General features: G+C 45.2%; 1 protein-coding gene across 1 annotated transcript in view; it reads left to right on the top strand.

Annotated features, from left to right (window-relative positions):
- Positions 1-671: 671 nt before the first annotated feature.
- The window catches only part of LOC124606925 (dual oxidase maturation factor 2-like), a 713,401-nt gene continuing 696,952 nt past the window's right edge, over positions 672-17,120 (top strand). The window contains exon 1 of the mRNA XM_047139039.1: positions 672-803. The gene's annotated coding sequence lies outside the window, so the exon portion shown is untranslated. The remainder of the gene's footprint in view (positions 804-17,120) is intronic.

The raw sequence follows: 17,120 nt of genomic DNA, 5'->3' as shown, positions 1-17,120 counted from the left end.
CAGCAACTACCAAGTCTGTTAATTCACGTCGAGCGGTCGTAATGACGTCGGAAACGTTTTCACATGAATCACCTGAGAACAAATAATAGCTCCGCCAATACGGTGCTCTTTTACGCCTTGTGTACACGATATTACAGGCATTTGTACATGTGCAAATCACTATTCCCTAACTCTTATCACCTCATTGTATATACCTTACATAAATGAATTGGCACTAAGAAACATCCCAAAGTCCGAAAACTGACTGGGAAACGTACACTGCCGACAGTCAGCGCACTGGTATATAGTGCGCACGTTGTCAGTGGCTGTAGGAATACCGGAAGTCGCCCACGAGATCTTTCTCTGCCGCACGCTAAGCCGCAGGAATGGGGTCTGAGTGAGGGACGTGAGGTGCAGAGGCAGCGAGGCGCGGTGAGTGAACGGAGGCCCAGCAACAGCGCGGCCGGCCGCTCTGTATGCCGGACGCGGGCGTCGGCGCGCGGAGGAAGGCCGCGGCACGCGGGCCGCGCGAGCCCTAGGTAATGGAGCTGAGGCACCGCTGGCGGCTGCCGGCTGCCGGCTGCCGGCCCTGAGCGCAAGGTTAGCGAGCCGGCGACCTTGCCCGCGGCCCGCGGCCCGCGCTGCTGCCGCCGCCGCCGCCGCCTACTGCCGCTCAGTCTCGCACCGACGACGACAGCGACGGCATCGCAGCTGACCGCGCCGCCGCTCCGCACCTCGCACAGTACTGCGCCGCGCCGCGCTACGCCACCACACTCCACACTGCGCGACTACCCGCGCCGACTTCCGAGCAGCCTGCACGCCTGGTAACTGCTGCTCTTTGCCCATCTCGCCGTCGTCTCTTCTTCCGTCCTGCAGGGAGGCGCACGATATGTTACACGACTCAAACGTACTCTCGAGGCTTTGCCAGTGGAGTTACGCCTTCGAAAATTCTGCTCGGAGTCTTACGTCCGTGCAAAAAGCAAAATTTGGTGTGAAGAGCCCAGTAGTTTGTGATAACGGTCGACAAACGCAGCTCGATAGTTCCACAAAAGCAAGAAATGTTGTGCTACCACTGTAGGAGAGAGAAAACGTGGTACTGTGACACAGTCTTACTTTTTGTTCTTTCCCAGTACAAGGCTGTCTCCTTGCCGCAGGCAGTAAGAAGACTATCTCGACAATTATACGCAATGCGACTGTCTTGAAGAGAAAGTGTTCACAGTCTGCTGGTGTTCGTGCATTACAAAACGTTAAGCATCGCTAGTGTCTTTCACTTCAAGTTCGGAAAGAAGACCCAGTGCTGAATGGGGAATTTCAATTCTGTGCAAAGTTTTACCGTTTCCGAGACTGGCCAGCCTCCTTATAATATTTCGGTGGCGCAGGGCTTAAGTTCCGGCTCCTCCCAGGTGGTCTTTTTTTAATCTCATTTTAGCAAATTTTGTATTGTGGGCATCCAAAGTTGTAGAACTGTACCATGATGAATAAGACCGTTTCAAGCATATGAAAATTTTTATTTTTGAGCCAACTACTTTTGCAGTTCAAATGGTTCAAATGGCTCTGAGCACTATCGGACTCAACTTCTGAGGTCATCAGTCCCCTAGAACTTAGAACTACTTAAACCTAACTAACCTAAGGACACCACACACATCCATGCCCTAGGCAGGATCCGAATCTGCGACCCTAGCGGTCGCGCGGTTCCAGACTGTAGCGCCTAGAACCACTTGGCCACTCCGGCCGGCTACTTTTGCGGCATCAGAGTCACATCTTCACCGATACATATTTATTTCAAACAATACCCAGTAGATGACCCCACACTCTCTGTCCAATTTTGCTGTAAATGTTTAACCGTCAAGAGGTCGGTAGTCCAAGTCAAAATAGGGTAGAATGCAGGAACCTCATTCTGATACAGGAAATCCGAGGCGGTTCAGTTCAGTTCGTCTAGGTGGTCACTGCGGACCTCACGTTGCCACGACGTTGTTACACCTAAGATTTCCTGTATCGGTATGATGTTCCCTGCGTTTTGCCCTCTTTTGAATTCGTTTACCGATCTCTTTACGGTAAAATTTTTTTAGCACTATTGGACAAAGAATTTTGAGGCATGTCCTGGTTACCGTTCGAAATAAATTATGAAATAAACATGTAGTCCTATCCATGAAGATGTGGCTCTGACGCCGCGAAAGTAGTTGGATCATAAATACTGGTTTATCACACAGCTGAATCGGTCTCATTCATCATGGTACGTTTTTTAACTGACCACAACAAGTCGGCTCGGGAGATTTAAAGTAGTACACGCGTAATAAATCGCAGCCTAACTATAATTTGCCGCTGCGCCAGCATCATTGAACGTGACGGTGGGTGACCAACATGATGTGACGGACTGGGGCGTCGGCCGACGTACTGTACTATTTGAAAAAGATATTAGTTAATAAAATATATCAATCAGAAAATTTTCAGAAAATTCACGGTGAGATTTTCTAAAGTCTAGGAATACAAAGACGACACCCAAAACTTCCGCTCACCGAGCAGCTGCAGCGCAACTATTGGGACCTTGCGGCTGGCAGCGGTTGGAAACATGACGTGACATTCACGAAGATTATCGACTTGTGCCGATATGTATCGAGAAGACTTAAGGACCCAAGTAACACTACCACTGTAGGGTCTGTTTCTTTAGTAAATCTTGTATTTTTTGTTTTTAGAATTAGAAATTGTGTTTTAAAGTCCGGAATTTCAAAACAATATAGTGTAAAAGTATTTGTCATTGCACATTTTATCACAAGTCTGCAAAAAATCGAAATTTGTGGCTTTATGGCTGGAAGGAAGAGGAGGAGGAATAAGCTTGTATGGTTGAAGAAGTGCATTCCGGCACCTAAAATTTTAGAAATTAAGCACTGCGTTGGTGAATAACTTTTTGGCAACAGATAGGATACAGACTGCTACTACATTTGCAAACTGAGCAATCCAGGAAGAGGTTGTTCTGTACAACATGCTCTTTTCTGATCAAGTATTGAGTCACGCGAATGAAGGTATAAACAAACAGGCTGGGATATTCGCTAGTAGTGGACATTAAAGAAAAGTACGGTTCCAATTTGTGCTTGGATCGTGATCTCATGCCACGGAATCATTGACCAATTGTCCTTCGATTCTATTGTAACCGGTGAACTGGATTTCGGTATTCTGCGAAAACAATGCTTCCCCAGTCGTGGCAACAAGTTTATTGCTGCAGACACAGAGCATCATGCTGGATGGAACATGCCCACGCACTGCAAACGCTACACTTGATCTCCTGCTTCATGGGCTTGGCTTTCGTGTAATGTCGGCCAGATTAACACAGTGTCGTGAACATGGTCGACTCTGGACGCCCCAAAGCTCTGAAATTGATCCATATGAAATTTTCCTCTGGGGCTACGTTCAGAAATACGAAAAACCTCTGCAACTGAAGGTCATTGTTGTGGAGTTACACTGCATGACTGCTGAATATCTGTATGGGAGAGTCATCAGCAGTGTACAAGTGACTTCAAGAAACTGTAAGACAGGACGGTGTGCACATTGAACATGTTATCCGTTAAGGATTTTTGCTTTTGTAGTATTTACTTTGGGTTCCGTCCCGAAATAGAAGCACAATTCGTAACTCATGTCGTGTGACATTTCGTGCGCCACCCTGCAACTTTATTATTATTATTTTTTTAACTCCGGACTTTTGTCGCTTATAGACTAATGCTCTGTTAAGGAATGTACATTAAAATTCTCAAAATATTTTTTTGTCCTGATTATTCGTGATAGTTCCGCAGTCGTCGAGCACCTATTTCGTGTAAACAGTGGAAAAGTTATGTATCCAATGGGCTTTTGTCAATTGGAAAGTGTATGTGGTTTACCTGCTGTCAATCCTGAAATTTCAGCAACTTTCTATGTCTCTCCTTACAATGGATAGTAGGACCACATCTTGGCCCTCTTCCAGCCATGCAGGCGGGTCCCTACGCGTAAATGCCTATGATGCAATAAAGATGTAAATATTTTCAAAAAATCATATTCTTTGAGTTAACTGTTACGTAGTGGTTACTCATTTTTCTCTGGGTGACTTTTTTGTCTGTTACAGAGTCAAATAGTTTCAAAATATGTCTTTATGAGTTCCACGTTATGCTGCAATGACTTTAGTATAATAGCGTGTGAAACACCTTTTACTGTTGTTCAAAATATATTGGGAGGAATATACAATGGTCTTCGATATCGACTGAAAGAAAGGTGCCCTAAAATTACCTAAGAAGACATTGTTTACGTCATTATTAGATGTGAACTGCAGAATCTTACATAAAGAAGTATTTCGAGGGCTTTTACTTCAGAAGTTACCTGTGCGAAACTCAATAGCTGTTTGACTATACCTCACACACATTGCCAGTGTATATTAACATCGCGATATGCGACTTAAATTCAGTTTGGCTTTACACCATTTTAAAACTAATACCCTAGGTAAAATATGTTAGAATAATTTTTTTAAACGTTTATTTCGAAAAGAAAAAGTTCATTTCTGTAGAACAGATATGTGGGTTCTAGTACAGTTGGTGTTTCCGTATGTTGTCGTTTGCAAAATTGCTATCTAGTAGCATTTTTATGTATATCAGTATATTTCTTGTTATGAACACTTGCCTCTTCTTCTCTTTAATTGCTTTAGATGTTGAATTCCACTGCCCTATATATCTATAATTTGTACACCATCGATCTACTGGTCTATAGCATCCTCGCAGCACGTCCTGTAACATTGGCCGTTGACATAGTCGTTCTTTTCAACTTGCCACCTTTAACAAATTTAAAGACGTAGGTAGCACACCCATGAGTCCATCTGCGAATGCGCCACCGCAGTCAGTTTCTGTGGACGGTACTAAGCAGCAGCCGGCCGCTGTGGCCGAGCGGTTGTAGGCGCTTCAGTCCGGAACTCCGCGGCTGCTACGGTCGCAGGTCCAAATCGTGCCTTGGGTATCGATGTGTGTGATGTCCTTAGGTTAGTTAGGTGTAAGTAGTTCTAAGCCTATGGGACTGATGACCTCAGATGTTAAGTCCCATACTGCTTAGAGCAATTTGAAACATTTTGAACTAAGTATCAGGGAACACTACTTTGCATTGTCAGGCTTCTGTAAATCACGCACTGTATAATCGAGGACTCACAAATGTAAACTTTCTCAATGAATCGGAGAAGACGAAAGCGTCCACGGGTTCGTCATGTGTCAGGATGAACACAAGGTTCCGCAGCTAGTGGCCACATTGACTCCACTTCGATAGCAAATATTACCTATTCTGCATTTGTGTGGACGTGATGTAGCTAGTTGTCGAATAAATGTTTAGGGTACTTAGAATTGCTCTCTGCAACTAGTGAAACTTTATTGTGCCATATGTGTTTCGTTTTATCAGTTTAAAAATATCATCAGTGATGTGGAATCAAACACATATAGAAATTGATTTGCTTTTTGATGTTAAACTACTTCGTTTCACAAGCTACTGAAGAGTGATTTTTTACTTACTGCATTTTTTCCGTTTTCAGCTGACATTCCGAGGTGTCGAGTGCAGGCAAATTTGTCAGATTTCTCTGCCCTTGACAGTGGTCTTCTTTAGCCAAAGGGAGCCGCGTGACGAACCCCCAAACAGTTTCTTCTTTTCATAAACTTGTGGGTTTTCGTTAACTAAAAGAGTCATTTGTTGGTGCATGTAAATGGAATCTTTTTATTCAAAAAACGATCGCAGTACAATTTGAATATCTGAATGAATAATGCAACTAGGAGGAATAAATATCTGGCATACTAAAAAAATTAGTAACATACAATCCCAGTTGTTAGTCTGCCATCAGTGGAATCAAAAATAATTGTGGTTAAACCCCGTGCATGCGGGTTAAATTGCTTGAAGAAATACAGCAAGAGGTCTTTCTTTTCTTTCTTTATTTCTTTCTTTTCTTTTTCTTTCTTTCATTCAGCCTCTTTCCCCCGAGATAAGTTTCCGGCCTTGACGCATCTTTAATTACCATAGTACATTTGTATCTTCGTCAGTACAAAGATTCTATCGCCTGCATTTAGAAAATGGTTCAAATGGCTCTGAGCACTATGGGACTTAACTTCTGAGGTCATCAGTCCCCTAGAACTTAGAACTACTTTAACCTAACTAACCTAAGGACATAACACACATCCGTGCCCGAGGCAGGATTCGAACCTGCGACCGTAGCAGTCGCGCGGTTCTATACTGAAGCGCCTAGAACCTCTCAGCCTCTTCGGGCCGGCGCCTGCATTTAGAATGCAGATGATTCCTTTTGTTCTTCAACTTGTGGTTCCATACTCATGTATATGCGTAAATCGGTCATAGGGTGAATTCTGCGCTGCGTTAGTGCGCCAGAGAAGCTGAAAAGTGTTCAAAATGTTCAAATGTGTGTGAAATCTTATGGGGCTTAACTGCTAAGGTCATCAGTCCCTAAGCTTACACACTACTTAACCTAAATTATCCTAAGGACAAACACACACACCCATGTCCGAGGGAGGACTGGAACCTCCGCCGGGACCAGCCGCACAGCCCATGACTGCTGCGCCTCAGACCGCTGGGCTAATCCCGCGCGGCCTGAAAAGTTTTTGTGCTAAGCACATAAATGTGTGAAAGGAGCTACAAACTACAGAATAAAAAGCAGCAGCAGCCTTCTGAATGTGGTCGATAAAAACGTTGCATTAACGAAGATTTGAATTTTGGTACGCCAAGTGAAGGAGAGCGAAACGCATCTCGCGTAAATAAAGCAGTGGAAGGAAGAGCTGCCTGCTTCATTTTTTCAAGGAATCAGCAATGTTTTGAACCTGAACATTGCTGCATACAGTTATTTGACATGGCTTCAGCTAGGCTACGACACTGTTGTTGATTAGTCGCGCAGTATTTTCTCCACGTACTACTGTGAGCCCTCAAGAAGGCTGTAACAAGCGAACGCAACGAGGCGTTAAGCGCTGCCGTTCTCGAAAGACGCGTTACCAGAACCTGAGTGTCATGCAGCGCAACAAACATGTGTGACTGTTCCGGTGCGTGCGTCCCTTTCTCCGCGTCATACGCAGTGCGTATACTGATGGTGTGGCGATAGACTCGCCGCTGGAGTCGCCACTCTTTTTTCCCCCCACTCGCTCTCGGCGCGGAACGAAGAGTGCAGCTTTCACCGGCGGTATCCGCGCATGCGAGCCACGAGCCGGGACCCTCCGCCGTTAGCGCTGTCGGCGAGCAACGAGAGTCGTGGCGTAGAGGAGCGGAAGCAGACGTGCTGCGTGCAGTTGGTGCGTGGCGTGCTGGCTTCGATGCCCGGCTGAGGGAGTGGGCGCGCCGTGGGACGATCCCGGCAGTCCGCGAGTTCTGCGGGAGAGAGCGGCTCGCCGCGTGGGCCACAACTGGTCTGCCTTCTGCCGGCTCCTGCGCCGACGCCCGGCTGGCGGACGAACGGACGGCCGGTCCCAGTGAAAACGTGTGCGACAATTCAGACGTTTTCTTTCCAGACCCGTGTCACTAAGCGTCTGCAACATTTAAGATTTAAATACCAGTGCATCAGCACTACTTCGCGAAAGAGACATTTGCTGTTTTGCAGGAAACGTGGCCGTGTTTTTTCGAAAAAAAATGTATATGAACGAAAGTGAGAATCGTGTGCGATTGTGTCTACAGTTTCTGTTAACTGTGCCGCGCTGTGGTTGTGCTTGGCAACTTACAAGCCATGTCCTTTCGACGAGAAAGGTATGACAAACTTTCCAAACGACTACGAAGGCATTCCATCAGTCGTAACACGTGACTGCGTAGGTCATGAGGAAATCGAGGTAAGCGAATTCTTTAAAATGATTTTGTTCCGTTATTTCCAAAGACATTTACTTGCTCCTTATGCAAAAGATATTACAACACCAGTGCTCTTCACTTTACCGCGTGTGATACATCCATCAAATTCACTGAAACAGCTGAAATGGAAGTGGTCTTTACAGAAAAATCTTGTATTTGCTCTAGCATACTGATTGCGTGTTTCCGTAGCAAGTATCCAAAGTTTCCAAAGGTCGTTGCTAAATAATAGCATTTCGTCCGTATTCGTGGCACATGTGGTTTAACAAGTACATTAGCAAATCGATGTTAACGAACTCTTGCAAGGGGAATTTCTTCAAACGCAGAATCACAAAAGTAGGTTTTGCAACTGGAAATTAGGACATTTGTGTCAAGTTCTGTGGGACCAAACTGCTGAAGTCATCGGTCCCTAGGCTTACACACTACTTAATCTAGCTTAGCGTAACTTACGCTAAGGACAATACACACACCCATGCCCGAGGGACGACTCGAACCTCCGACGGGGGGAGCCGCGCAAACCGTGCCAAGGTGCCATAGAATGGTTCGAATGGCTCTGAGCACTATGGGACTTAAATTCTGAGGTCATCAGTCCCCTAGAACTTAGAACTACTTAAACCTAACCAACCTAAGGACCACACACACATCCATGCCCGAGGCAGCATTCGAACCTGCGGCCGTAGCGGTCGCGCGGTTCCAGACACTAGCGCCTACAACCGCTCGGCCACTCAGGCCGGCGGCGCCATAGACCACACGGCTACCCCCCGCTGCCGGTTTTCAATTGATCTTTACTAAGGTTTCAGTTGTCCAGAAACGAAACAGTTAGAGGCATGTCGTTTACCACAACAACAACATTCAACAGACAATCGTTCAACTTTTGCTGTAAATTCTTTTTCTTCTTTTTTATCTGACTCTTAAAAACTCACGAACTAAGCTGATTATAAAACTGTACTCTGCATCTTTACACGAAGACTTTACATTAATCTATAATTTAAAACTGTCCTTTCTTTACCATAGTAAATTACATCATTTAACAGTTACACTGTTTCAAAAATGGTTCAAATGGCTCTGAGCACTATGGGACTCAACATATGAGGTCATCAGTCCCCTATACTTAGAACTACCCAAACCTAACTTACCTAAGGACAGCACACACATCCATGCCCTGGGCAACATTCACGCGGTTCCGGACTGTAGCGCCTAGAACCGCTCGGTCACAGCGGCTGGCTTACATTGTTTGAAAAACCAGGTGTATAAAACTGAGCTTTTCGTGTTTGTATCTATCGTACCGCACGTTCCTGCTCCGGTTGTGGTTGGGTGAGGAACATCCATTTCGTCATAACTAGTTCCTTTTGTTGAGCGACAAAATCGATGCCGCGAGGGATTAGCCGAGAGGTCTAGGACGCCGCAGTCATGGACTGTGCGGCTGGTCCCGGCGGAGTTTTGAGTTCTCCCTCGGGCATGGGTGTGTGTGTTTGTCCTTAGGATAATTTGGGCTAAGTAGGGTATAAGCTTAGGGAATGACGACCTTAGCAGTTAAGTCCCATAAGATTTCACACACATTTGAACAGTTTTGAACAAAATCGATGCAACCCTAGATTGTGTGGGAAAGAACTACCGACATCTGACAATTCTACCACAGTAATAAACTTCTAAGGCCACTTCGATTCGCAGATATGTCGCAGTTGGAATTTTCTTGCTTGTTCCATTGTAGCGTACGCATTTCGCGAGGTTCCAACTGCTTTTGATGTGGAACTGATAGCTCTGAAAGACACTTCTGTTGAAGGTGTGTGATGTTCTCGTATTTCTGTAAATCCTTAGGGGCGATCCATGATCCACCGCTGTAAGGTTTCGCAGCGTATGTGGAAGTATGAAGTTGTACCACGGCCAGCATTCCATGTTATAAGTCTGTGTTCAACTGGAAGCGTGGGAAATATCTAACGTTGTTATAAGACAAGGCACGCCACTTACATTAGGACCAGGTATGTTAAAATAATGCAGTATTCAAGCGATCCTCCGCGATGTTTAGAATTAAATATTTAAATCTTTTCCTTACGTTTTTCTCTACGTTAGCGCCCTGGTTATTTCTGCAAGTGATGAGAAATTAATTAATCTGTCAGAATCCAATCGTTACTGTACTGACGACACATGACGTACCTAATGTCCACCAAGAAAGTTTTCACTCTGGAGGGACAGCACATATTCTGCATCACCTCCTGCCTAGTGGCCTAGAAGAGTTTCATGCTACTTTAGTAAACTACCACTTCTCAATATGACTTTGTCTATACAAAGGAAGAATTATTTCAGACTTTGGATTTAAGAGACCGTCACTAGCGCTGCAGATTTTTGTGAGCAAAAAACAAGAGATTTTTTGGGAAATTTTTGCTAAACCAGCAATGATCGGAAAAGCATTAAATGATACACTCAGTTTATTTGTATCTATAAGTTTTTTAGTATGTAAATTGGCTGTGAACTACTCTTATCTTTGCTGGCATCGTATTTAACTATGGCATTAAAATGCCCACGAGGGTGTGTCCCAAAAATTTTGTATTATGTATTAACAAGAAAGATCCTCAGCAGCCATGACATTCAGCTCTGTGCAAGATTACCCTCATAGTCTGTGCTTAAAAAAAAGAAAAGAACTGATTTTACCACCCCCTCCCTCCCACGCTGTCTCCCCCTCTTCTCCTCACTCTTTTGTTTCCTTGCCACTAACGAAGTCTCTTTGTTCGTCGGGCGTGTATGCAATTTCACGACGGAAACGTCGACGACAAAGGTACCTGGCGCTGTCAGAGGAAGGAATTAACACACATGGACCTGTATTGTACATTTTCTCTTCAAGTAGTGGCATGCAGACTCTTCTTTGTTGTTACAGTCAAGTTTCGTCTCCAGTGGCGGCCGGTTGTAACGTGCTAATGTGCTGCAGAACGTTGTAAATATGGCACTAAAATTACGCCATTTCTCTTTGAATGAGAGCCGAAAATTGCATTAAGATTATGCTTCTTATCTTTGAATGCGTGCCGGTATGCAAAGAAAATGGATGAAAACATGTTTTGTCTCTCTCCCTGCGTGGTAACTAGAAACCAGTGTCGGGTGCTGAAGTGACGGTTAGCTGCACAATGGTCAATTTAGAGAAGGGACGCAGCTGTCTGTTTTCGTCTATGCATACTCTAATGTGAAGGCATTCCTTCTTGCGCTATGAGGGCTACGTAACTCACAGCACCAGGTCAGTACTTTTCTTTGAAAGTGCATGTAACGTATTGTGCAAGCATAGAGCAGGAGGGGTTTCTGAGGTGCAGTTGATGTAATGACACTGTGGCCGAGTGATCCTGAGAACTGACTGACAGTTCATGAATTCGGGTTTGATTCCTCTTGCAACTATAATTTTTTCACTTTATTTTATCCCTTGCAATGTTAAAATATTAATTACAAATTTAAATATATTCAAGCACTTCAGTTTATGTACGTAAAATTAATATATTCTGTTTAGTTACGGTTACTATCGTTGTAAGTCAATAGGCTATAGGTCACCACATTGTAGCACATTGGTAAAATTTTGCACAAACCGCCTCTGCTAGTCATTCAATTCTGCCATCACAGCTGTAGCATTTGATCTCAGTGGTATGGCTCCACAAATATTTAATCTCTTTGTTGCACTTAACGCTTAGTCGACAGCGTCCTCCTCTCTGTAGACACACAACGATCATATATCTTGTGTTGGTTTTCACACAATGAAATAAACCTACATAGTGTGCTTTGTAACATTATCCTGAGATTGTTTCATGTAAGAAACGTAGACAATTGTTCCACCTTTCACATTAGCAGCCATCTGCCATCGAATACTTCATATTATTGATAGTGTGCACAGGGACACTGTAAGGAAATAATATAAAGAGTTAGGTAGTGCAATGACTAAACGAATACCTCGTAGGCGGTCTAATTGGTAGTCCAAATCCTGATTTGGCTATCTTGGTTTATATTTTCCCTGGAGGTGTGCCCAAAAAGCTTGGGGTTATGGATAATAAAAATAATCACATATATCTCTTAGAAGTTCCAGGGAAACTATAAACCAATACTTCCAAATCACCATTTGGGCTACGAATCTGACTGCCTATGAGGTATTTGTTTAGTCACTACCTAACTCTAAAATATCATTTCCTTATCGTGTCCCTGTGCACACTATGAATAAAACGAAATATTCGATGGCAGATGCCTCCTAATGTGAAAGATGGCACAATTTTCTAAATTTCAAACAATCTCAGGACAATGTTACGAAGCACACGATGTAAATTCATCTCACTGTATGAAAACTAACCCAAGATATACGACTGCTGTCTGTTGTACGCTCCATCCTTGCTGGTGAAAATATGTGGACTCTCTTTTCTATGTTTATTTACTTTTCTCCTAGCGATCGTATAGTTTAAAGTGAGAAATATTCTTCTAATATTAATGAAATGTCGACACGTGATGACCTGATTTAACCTAATTAGCTACAACGGAAGTTGGCAGTACACGTTTACGTTACTTTGAGCATGAGTTTTTGGTTGTGGCTTCCATGTACTGCACCTAATGTACTTCCCTGCAGAATCCACCACTTCGTTTTTTCCTCTTTAATACCTCGGACCGAGCCAGAAGTATGTTCCTGAAAACCAAACACGTTAATTCTTGACAACTTTAAAGGGTCACTATCAGACTCTGCCTAGACATAATATTATGTGATATCTGTGAGAGGATATGGTTCATCAAAGAAACACACAGCAAATGCATTCTTCGACTGTCAGTTTATTCGCCGGCATATTGGGTCGACCTGCCTCACTTCAAGAATAAAACATGGTCGACCATAAACAAGCTTAATAAGGCTGCAATGAAAAATTTACCCACTTTGCTGCCTCAGCCTTCGTGAGTTAGCAAAAAATCTGACAGCTCATCAAACCTGACACACTTCTTACCAACCATTTACTACACCATCGATAACTGTAAGCAGAAATCTGCTTCCTCGGCTGGTTCTTCACGAAGAGAGCGAGATTTGAAGCTATGAGCGTTCCCTCAAACTTGTACAAGTTAAAGTTGTTTTGACCAATGCTGACCTTAGTTCTGTTGTGGTCGTTTAGATATCGATGATTGTGGATGTTCATTTGGACGGAACCTGCACCCTTGGATCATATGACCGCAGAAAAGGGCTGTTGTTCCATTAAAACTCCGCGGCGTGTGGCAGGGGTTGCTTTAGGCTCTCAACGCGACAATGTCGTTTGAAAATTGTGCACCATTTCCTACAACACTAAGACGTTTTACTCGTGCAGTGCAATTAATAATAGAATTGGACATTCATGAACTCCTTGATCTCTTATTAGCGCTTTTTCCAACTTATCCTCACCACACCATTTAGTCGTCTCCTCCACATTTCAACTGTTCCAGTTAATTGAACTGATAGGTAGAAGGCGGATCAAAAATGAACTGCCTATTAGTTCGGAGGATTAATTTAACGCTCCTATTCAGCAATAATCCCGATGTACTAGGTCGTGCTAAAAAGTAATGCCACCAATTTTTTTATGTGAAAACTCCAAAGCTTAGATGATTATAATGATCTACATCTTTATTCTTCATGTCTACAGGCATGTTTCTCAACATAGTCGCACTGTCGACGAACACATTTCTTCCACGAGAGACGAGTTTGTTGATACCATATCTGTAGAATGTTTGATTTTGTACACCGCGCCACAACAGCACCTCTGCTTACACTGATCCGTCGTTATCAAAGTGAAGTCCTCGAAAATGTTCTTTAAATTTTGGAAACAGAAGAAAATCGGATGGGGTATAGTCGGGACTGTTTGGAAGATGATCGAGACAGCGAATCCAAGCATCGAACTTTTGTAGATGTCACAGCGTTCGTGTGTGGTCTGGCATCGTCATGCTGAAGGAGAGGGTGATCCGTGTGTGGACGAACATTTCGAATTCGAAACTCGATTCCAGCACGTGGTCTCTCACGCACTGGCATAGTTATGTTATACACCGCCATGTTACACGCTACAATTCGGAGTGTTCTAGTGGCGGAGGGCTGCAAATACACTCCTGGAAATGGAAAAAAGAACACATTGACACCGGTGTGTCAGACCCACCATACTTGCTCCGGACACTGCGAGAGGGCTGTACAAGCAATGATCACACGCACGGCACAGCGGACACACCAGGAACCGCGGTGTTGGCCGTCGAATGGCGCTAGCTGCGCAGCATTTGTGCACCGCCGCCGTCAGTGTCAGCCAGTTTGCCGTGGCATACGGAGCTCCATCGCAGTCTTTAACACTGGTAGCATGCCGCGACAGCGTGGACGTGAACCGTATGTGCAGTTGACGGACTTTGAGCGAGGGCGTATAGTGGGCATGCGGGAGGCCGGGTGGACGTACCGCCGAATTGCTCAACACGTGGGGCGTGAGGTCTCCACAGTACATCGATGTTGTCGCCAGTGGTCGGCGGAAGGTGCACGTGCCCGTCGACCTGGGACCGGACCGCAGCGACGCACGGATGCACGCCAAGACCGTAGGATCCTACGCAGTGCCGTAGGGGACCGCACCGCCACTTCCCAGCAAATTAGGGACACTGTTGCTCCTGGGGTATCGGCGAGGACCATTCGCAACCGTCTCCATGAAGCTGGGCTACGGTCCCGCACACCGTTAGGCCGTCTTCCGCTCACGCCCCAACATCGTGCAGCCCGCCTCCAGTGGTGTCGCGACAGGCGTGAATGGAGGGACGAATGGAGACGTGTCGTCTTCAGCGATGAGAGTCGCTTCTGCCTTGGTGCCAATGATGGTCGTATGCGTGTTTGGCGCCGTGCAGGTGAGCGCCACAATCAGGACTGCATACGACCGAGGCACACAGGGCCAACACCCGGCATCATGGTGTGGGGAGCGATCTCCTACACTGGCCGTACACCACTGGTGATCGTCGAGGGGACACTGAATAGTGCACGGTACATCCAAACCGTCATCGAACCCATCGTTCTACCATTCCTAGACCGGCAAGGGAACTTGCTGTTCCAACAGGACAATGCACGTCCGCATGTATCCCGTGCCACCCAACGTGCTCTAGAAGGTGTAAGTCAACTACCCTGGCCAGCAAGATCTCCGGATCTGTCCCCCATTGAGCATGTTTGGGACTGGATGAAGCGTCGTCTCACGCGGTCTGCACGTCCAGCACGAACGCTGGTCCAACTGAGGCGCCAGGTGGAAATGGCATGGCAAGCCGTTCCACAGGACTACATCCAGCATCTCTACGATCGTCTCCATGGGAGAATAGCAGCCTGCATTGCTGCGAAAGGTGGATATACACTGTACTAGTGCCGACATTGTGCATGCTCTGTTGCCTGTGTCTATGTGCCTGTGGTTCTGTCAGTGTGATCATGTGATGTATCTGACCCCAGGAATGTGTCAATAAAGTTTCCCCTTCCTGGGACAATGAATTCACGGTGTTCTTATTTCAATTTCCAGGAGTGTATATTGACATGAACAATAAAAATGTAGAATGTTAATAACGTTTGTTTTATTCATAAGCCTTTAAGATTTCCCACATAAAAAATTCGCAATCATTGCTTTTCAACATGCCCTCGTACTTTTTCTTCCTATCGTCATATTCGCGACATACTTATGAACACACGGTACAAAAAGGGCATAATTTTTGGTCCATAAAAAGCAGCTGAACGGAATGGACAGTGTCTTGAAGGGAGGATATAAGATGAACATCAACAACAGCAAAACGAGGATAAAGGAATTTAGTCGAATTAAATCGGGTGATGCCGAGGGTATTAGATTATGAACTGACACGCTTAAAGTAGTAAATGAGTTTTGCTATTTGGGGAGCAAAATAACTGATGATGGTCGAAGTAGAGAGGATATAAAATGTAGACTGGCAATGGCAAGGAAAGCGTGTCTGAAGAAGAAAAATTTGGTAACATCGAGTATAGATTTAAGTATCAGGAAGTCTTTTCTGAAAGTATTTGCATGGACTGTAGCCATGTATGGAAGTGAAACGTGGGCGATAAATAGTTTGGACAAGAAAAGAATAGAAGCTTTCGAAATGTGGTGTTACAGAAGAATGCTGAAGATTAGATAGGTAGATCACATAACTAATGAGGAGGTATTGAATAGAACTGGAGAGAAGAGAAATTTGTGGCACATCGTGACTAGAAGAAGGGATCGGTAGGTAGGATATGTTCTGAGGCATCAAGGGATCACCAATTTAGTATCGGAGGGGCGCGTGGAGGGTAAAAATCGTAGAGGGAGACCAAGAGATGAATACACTAAGCAGATTCAGAAGGATGTAGGTTGCAGTAGGTAGAAGCTTGCACAGGGTAGAGAAGCATGGAGAGCTGCATCAAACCAGTCTCCGCACTGAAGACCACAACAACAACAAAAAGGTACGCTGTCTTATAGTTCGGCGCTTAAGCAGTGGAGAACTGTCGTCTTATTTTACGGTGCAGATCCACACAGGCCGGCCAGGTACAGAGTTGCAGCGGGCACGAGTCGGAGTAACACACACTGAACGCTGCTGAGAACACGTGTGGTCAGTGACGACACGTGCAGGGAGGGAAGGGCGGCCCGCGTCCTCGGCCGAGCCTTGACATCTCGCGGCCCGCTGCGCCGCGCGACCTTGGCGAGCAGAAACACGCCCACTCGCCTGCCGACCGCGCGTCACGTACACGGTGCACTGCCTTGCCTTCCCTTCCCTTCCCTTGCTACTGACTCTCCAGAATGCGAGCACTCCGAGAGTAATACTGCATATGTGGACTGTCTCCTACCCGCTCGGATAGCCGGGAGCGTTAAAGCGCCGCATCCGAAATACGGGGAGGTGGGCGTGACTCAGATCGAACACGCTTCTTTATTTTTTTATTTTTATTATTATTATTTTTTTTCACCAGTCTACTGACTGGTTTGATACGGCCCGCCACGAATTCCTTTCCTGTGCTAACCTCTTCATCTCAGAGTAACACTTGCAACCTACGTCGTCAATTATTTGCTTGACGTATTCCAATCTCTGTCCTCTACAGTTCTTGCCCTCTACAGCTCCCTCTAGTACCATGGAAGTCATTCCCTCATGTCTTAGCAGATGTCCTATCATCCTGTCCCTTCTCCTTATCAGTGTTTTCCACATATTCCTTTCCTCTCCGATTCTGCGTAGAACCTCCTCATTCCTTACCTTACCAGTCCACCTAATTTTCAACATTCGTCTATAGCACCACATCTCAAATGCTTCGATTCTCTTCTGTTCCGGTTTTCCCACAGTCCATGTTTCACTACCATACAATGCTGTACTCCAGACGTACATCCTCAGAAATTTCT

The sequence above is a fragment of the Schistocerca americana genome, chromosome 3 (assembly GCF_021461395.2).
Source record: "Schistocerca americana isolate TAMUIC-IGC-003095 chromosome 3, iqSchAmer2.1, whole genome shotgun sequence".
In the NCBI taxonomy this organism is placed as follows: domain Eukaryota; kingdom Metazoa; phylum Arthropoda; class Insecta; order Orthoptera; family Acrididae; genus Schistocerca; species Schistocerca americana.
Note: the sequence above shows the minus strand (reverse complement) of the source record. Positions and strands in the feature narration are given on the sequence as shown.